This window comes from Hyaena hyaena, unplaced genomic scaffold (genome assembly GCF_003009895.1).
Source record: "Hyaena hyaena isolate Hyena2069 unplaced genomic scaffold, ASM300989v1 scaffold_564, whole genome shotgun sequence".
Classification (NCBI taxonomy): Eukaryota; Metazoa; Chordata; class Mammalia; order Carnivora; family Hyaenidae; genus Hyaena; species Hyaena hyaena.
The window spans coordinates 458,759-465,130 of NW_024081195.1; positions in this window are offsets into that span (position 1 = coordinate 458,759).

Below are 6,372 nucleotides of genomic sequence, written 5' to 3' on the forward strand. Positions count from 1 at the left end.
ACCTCTCTTACCTGACCTGCTATTCTTTCCTTCCTCACTCTGGTTTCTTTAGCATGTCAGGCATTTTCTCACCTTAGGGTCTTTGCATTGACTGTTCCCTCTGCCTGTAATGCATTCCTCTCCAGATATCCACATGGCTAACTCCTTCCTCTCATAGATCTTTGATCAAATGTCACCTTTTCAATGAAGGCTTTCCCTGACATACATATCAGTCAATGTCCTGCCAGGAAAACAGAAACTACTGTTCCAAACAGAAGAAATGTAATTCAGGGAATTATTTACACAGGTGATGGAATTGCTGAAGAGCCAAACAAGGGAGATCATAAGGCAACTCACATATCAGAGTCAGCAGGAGCTGCTGTCACCCCTGGGGCTAAGCACCACAGGAAACAAGTGGTTTTTCCAAAGCTCCAAAGTGGGGGCAATCCAGTTGGATCAGAAACCAGAGCAAGGGATGCTGAAGAGGGGCTGGGACCAGGGAGGAAGAAGCAATCCAATAAGAATGGGAATAGAATCATAGAAGTACCAGAGATCACACCCCAAGCTGGAGAGGGGACAGACAAATATCTCCCAACTTGGCCTCCCATCTGTCAGTTGTCTCTCATTAACTAAACCCATCTAAAACCTGAAGTCAAGAGAACCTGGAAGTTGTTGTTCCTTACGAAATGGCAAAGCAAGTGGGGCGCCTGGGTGGCTCAGTCAGTTGAGCGACCGACTTCGGCTCAGGTCATGATCCCACAGTTCGTGGGTTCGAGCCCCATGTCGGGCTCTGTGTGGACAGCTCAGAGCCTGGAGCCTGCTTCAGATTCCGTGTCCCTCTCTCTCTGCCCCTCCCCCACTCATGCTGTGTTTCTCTCTGTCTCAATAATAAATAAACATTAAAAAAAAAAAAAGCAAGTAAGTCAGGGAAGGAATCTAGGAGAAAGTGGCAAAAATCCAGCATACCACCCTATGTAAAATTGCAAGATCCCAAGCCCCATAGCTATCACACACTACCAGTGCCCCTTACCCTAATCTATTTTCTTATCTACCAAAATTCCTAGTTATAAGCAACAAAAAACTTATTGTGATTATAGAAAAGGAAGTTTGAAATGAAAACATCGAGTAGCAAATAGAATCATAGGAAGTCTGAAGAACTGAGCTCAACTAAAAAGGGGGAGTAACATGGAAAGCTAGACAGAACGTAGGGCCAAAGCTAAAGCATGCCACAGAAACTTGCTGTGTTAAATAGAGATCCACAGTTGCCTTGTGTGTCACTGGACACTAGACTCCACTACTAGAACCATGACCACTCTGTCCATGAAAACTGGATATCACTGCTGCCACTGCTGTCACCTCTCTCCATAATAGGTTTCTCTGCTGCTCTGGACCCTCAGTATCAATGGCTCCCTATTCAAAATCCAGGGCAAATGTGTCTGAATGCCTGAGTTTGAATATGCACATCCTAGTTGCTCTGTGGGCTAAAAAAGGGTATGACATTTTTAAGTTTCTTGGTGAGAGGTGGTCTACACTTCTCATCAATGTTCAAAAGGTGGTAATTTCCAAACCTACACAAGGGATTTACATGCTAAGCAGCTAAGCAGCCAAAATTTTACAAATGCCCATGGTACATTTGTATACATCCAAAATTCTGTAACTTTTTTTTCCTCTTGGATAGCCTTTATACTATCTCATCCTTTTAGAAAAGCCCAATGCAACCTTCAAGACTCACCTTAACAGTTTTTTCCTTTAATGTCCTTCCTGCCCCTACCCCACCAGAGGTATCTATCCATCAATCTTTCCTTTGCACCACTACTGCATACTACACAAATTTCTATTATGAAACTATTAAAAATAAAAGAGTAAATTTTATATACCTACTATGTGCTGAATAATGTGCTAAGTGTTTTACATGTTTCATTGAATCTTTTAAAATTTATTTTGAGAGAGAGAGTCAGCAGGGGAGGGGCAGAGAGAGAGGAGAGAGAGAATCCCAAGCAGGCTCTGCGCTGATAGCAAAGAGTCCGACATATGTGACCTGAGTTGAAGCCAGGAGTTGGACGCTTAACTGACTGAGCCACCCAGATGCCCCATTCACTGAATCTTCAATCATCCCTACAACGTAAGTACTAATCTTTAATTTGTGTTGCATATGAATATTTTACTTTACAGAGGACAAAGTAACTTAAACAAGCTGGTTACTGCTGGATACTGACAAAAACAAAATATGAAGCCCAGTCCATCACATCCCAGAATCTAAATTTTTAACCATATGAGAGATACACAGCTTTTAAAATGTTTGTGTGTGGGCATGTATACAATGTGTATACACACACATAGAACCGAGAGTGGAAAATGTTGATAATTATTGAAACTGGTTCATAAGTATTTACGAGTTTATTATACTATTCTCATACTTTTAAAATATTAAAGTCTGGGGTGCCTGGGGGCTTCAGTTGGTTAAGCTTCTGACTTTTGGTTTTGGCTCAGGTCATGACCTCATGGTTCATGGATTTGAGCCCTGCCTTGGGCTCTTTGCTGAAAGTGTAGAGCCTGCTTGGGATTCTCTCCTTTTCTCTGCTCCTCCCCCACTCTCTCTCTCTCTTTCTCTCAAAAAATAAACTTTATTAAAAAATTAAAATTAAAACCCATATGCACACATGTCCTAAACACTTTTTTTCTGAAGTATTTTAAGACAAATCTTGGGACCACCTGAGTGGCTCAGTCAGTTAATAATCTGACTTCAGCTCAGGTCATGATCTCACTGCTGGTCGGTTCAAGCCCTGCATCAGGCTCTGTACTGACAGATCAGAGCCTGGAGCCTGCTTCAGATTCTGTGTCTCCCTCTCTCTTTGCCCCTCCCCCACTCACACTCTGTCTCTTTCTGTCTCTCAAAAATAAGTAAACATTAAAAAAAATTTTTAAAAGGACAAATCTTGGACACCATATATTTGACTCATTAAGGAGCAGAAGTTAACAGAATTCATTATGATTCATCTACAATTAAAATAACTTAGTTATGCTCAGTTCCTACAGAATAGTTTCTCAGTACCAACTTGTACCCAGTACAAGGAATCAGTTTGGCCCATCTTGGGTTAGGTCTCCACTCTTGCCAATCAGCTACACTAGGTGTCAGAACTCCATGGGCTAGGTATGGTTTTCTATGCCCACCTTTCAGAAAAAAAACAACTTCTAAGGAAACTGTGTGACCAAGGGAGATATCCCAACTTTTGCCTAAGTGACATAGGTTTTATTTTTCTCCTGAACCCATAAAAGAAAATAAAAACTTTAAAATTTTTTTTTGATGATGAACACATTTGGGTTTATTTATTAGAAATAAGACTGACCTGGGGCACCTGGGCAGCTCAGGCGTTAAGCTTCCGATTTCAGTTCAGGTCATGATCTCTTGGTTCGTGGGTTCAAGCCCTGTGTTGGGCTCTTTGCTGACAGCTGACTCAGAGCCTGGAGGCTGTTTCAGATTCTGTTTCTCCCTCTCTCTCTGACCCTCCACTGCTCACACTGTCTCTCTCTCTCTCTCAAAAATAAACAGAACATTGAAAATTTTTTTAAAAAAGAAATGAGACTGACCCTGTAGTTATGTGTAGATTAGATAATGTTTATCTCTGGTACATTTAATTTCCTTGTATTAGTTAAGATGGTGCTAATGGCTTCAACAAATAAACCCTAAATATTTAGTGGCTTAGCAAAAGAAGAGTTTATTTCTCACATGTCACTAAAATAAAGTGTTTCCAGTCAGGCCAGGGACCCAGGCTATACCCTCCTCAAGGACCTTGGAGAACTTTGTGTTCAGTAAGTAGATGAGAAAAGACACAAGGCTGATGATGTGGAAAGTTTTTAATCAATTAGACTTGGATGTGGCACACATCATTTCTATCCACATTCCAATGGCCATAATTTAGTCATATACTCATACTCAACTACAAGAGGAATTCTGGGAAAAGTAGTCTACGTGCTTAGAAGGGAAAGAAAATGGACTTCAGTTAACACGTGAGAGTCTCTGCCACAGTCTACTCTTCTGACCACTAAGTATCTCTTTTCTCTTTATACAAAGAAGACATTCATTCCCTTCCCATGGAAAACAAAACAAAACAAAACAAGAAAAGTTTCATGTAGACATTGCATCCCCATGAAGTTGATATTGATGTACAAACTTGTAGCTACCAATCTGAACTAAAAAGACGAGTTTTATGACCCCCCACTGCCATGATCATATACACTCAAATTACGATGGTGGAATGCGGATGGATAACTGCAACCAAAATTCCTATTCAGGAAAGCAAGGATTAGAGATACACAGCAAGCACCACTCTTTGCAACTTGGAAGTTTTGTTGAGCAGACATTATGGAAGTCCTTACCTTGATTAGATCCTGATTCTTCTCTCTAGTACAAAGTCCCTTGTCCATTGTTCTCTGTGGTTCCTAGACCCTGTCTTCTGGGAGGTACTTCATTGTCCAATATGTTGCATAGATACACCTGAAATGTGCCCTCCTTGGGAGCTGCCCAGTTTACTGCCTGCTCCTGATGTGCAAGTTTGGGTTGTAACTGTGTTAATAGTTCAATTCCTTCAAAATGCAGTACGTTTCTGATTTATGTTCTTTTCAGTCACTTCCATGTGTTAGTAGCCACACCTAAAGGTCCTTTATAGACATAACTCTCAAGCCTCATTTATTTTTTGCTTCCTTGCCTCTTGTAGTAAATAGTGTTCCAGTTAAATGCAGCTACTGAGTGACCCTCACCGATTACTTGCAAAGCAGAGATGAAATGTTCCACGGAGCTATTTCCCGATTATAGAATTGTTAGCAGATAAGTGGTTGTGTTTTAACCTACTAAATTGGGGGTTGTTTGTGAAAGAGCAATAGATAATTTTAACTGGCAAACTACCTTCAGGGCATCTGCACTTTGACTAGGAAGGCCACACCTATAAGCTGATTCATACCTCAGAACAAGTCGTAGTAATACTATTAATATTTAGGCAGAAACAACAGATGTAAACCATGACTATCCTGAGCAAAATAGAACATAGCAGTTGCTTTATAGCCTTTTGTTACTCAAAACGTTTTTTCCTTCAGTCTTCATTCCTTTTCCAAAGAGTTTAGAAGTAGCTGACTTTTGCAATTTTTCCAGGAACTAAATTTCTGAACTCTAACCTCTTTCATTTCTGTTTGCAAACTGTGATTCTTTTCTGAACACATTGGTTTCTTGTGATAGCTTGCTGAAGGTAGTCGCCATTACCATTCCATCACTTTCACATGTGCTAAAGTTTCAGAGGTTATATGGTCTTCTTTCAAGCTATCACTGGAGACAGTTTGGCCACGTGTTTTGCTTCTAAAATTTTTTTTAATGCTTTTTCATTTATTTCTGAGAGAGAGAGAGAGACAGACAGACAGCATGAGCAGAGGAGGGTCAGATAAAGAGGGAGACACAGAATCTGAAGCAGGCTCCAGGCTCTGAGCTGTCAGCACAGAGCCTGACACAGGGCTTGAACTCACAAACCACGAGATCATGACCTGAGCTGAAGTTGGACGCTTAACCATCTGAGCCACTCAGGTGCCTCTGTTTTACTTCTAGATAACTGTGTCCAGACCCTGATATCAGTTTCCTCATTATGTGATGTTCAACTACTAAGCCAATGTCACACATTTTCAATTTTTTGGCTGTATCCCACTTCCAACATGAAGTGTGCAATGGCTTAAAAATAATCAAAGTTTATTTCTCACTCACATAAAGCCCCAAATCCATATTCTTGGTGGGAGAGCCGTTCTCCTCTTAGCAGTGTTTCTGGAATGAAAGTAGTTCTATCTCGTGGTTCTGCCCTTTTGACGGTCAAGTTTTCAAAGTCGCCCTGTTCTGAATCAGGCTGGTAGATTTAAAAACAACATAAAAGATCATATATAGGAGACTTTTGTGGGTCAGGCCTGGCAATGAAGCATGTTCTATTGGCTAAATACATCCTATCAGCTGAAACTCAGTCACATAATTACACCTGCAAGGAAGGCAGGGAATGATGTATGGTCTAGCTGTGTGCACAGGAAAAAAATAATTAAAAAAAGGAAGAAACAAGTTGCTACACTAGACCTCAGAAGGAACAAGACAGTCTCAGTTTTCAGTTATTCACTCATTAGAAATAAAGGCAAATTTGTGGATAATATAAATGTCAGTAATCTAAAAAGCATTGTGCATCAAACTTTGATAGGCATTTTCTCCCTGCATTTGAATATGTACATGACTGGTATTCTTGGAATATCCCTCTCACCAAATAACATGCATTATATAGATCTCATTCCTTTAAGGCTGAGTAACTGATGGGTTTGTAATTCAGTCACTCCTCACCAGCCCACCTTCTGGTAACATTGGCAGACTAATCTAAAGTG